The following is a 275-nucleotide window of genomic DNA, read 5'->3' as shown; positions in this document are numbered from 1 at the left end:
GGGAAGTGAGCGCCTCTGCCCGGCTGCCCCGTCTCGGAAGTGAGGAGCGCCTCTGCCCGGCCGCCCCGTCTCGGAGGTGAGGAGCGCCTCTGCCCGGCCGCCCCGTCTGGGATGTGAGGAGCGCCCCTGCCCGGCCACCCCGTCTGGGAAGTGAGGAGCTCCTCTGCCCGGCCGCCCCGTCTGGGAAGTGAGCGCCTCTGCCCGGCCGCCCCTTCTGGGAAGTGAGGGGCGCCTCTGCCCGGCCGCCCCTTCTGGGATGTGAGGGGTGCCTCTGC

At 74.5% G+C, this 275-nt stretch overlaps 1 pseudogene; it reads right to left on the bottom strand.

Moving 5' to 3' along the window:
• LOC131382842 (collagen alpha-1(I) chain-like) overlaps positions 1-259 on the bottom strand; it is a 902-nt pseudogene extending 643 nt beyond the window's left edge.
• Positions 260-275: the final 16 nt, after the last annotated feature.

The sequence above is a fragment of the Hylobates moloch genome, unplaced genomic scaffold (genome assembly GCF_009828535.3).
Source record: "Hylobates moloch isolate HMO894 unplaced genomic scaffold, HMol_V3 SCAFFOLD_18362, whole genome shotgun sequence".
Lineage (NCBI taxonomy): Eukaryota > Metazoa > Chordata > Mammalia > Primates > Hylobatidae > Hylobates > Hylobates moloch.
This window is presented reverse-complemented; position numbering and strand designations above follow the sequence as displayed.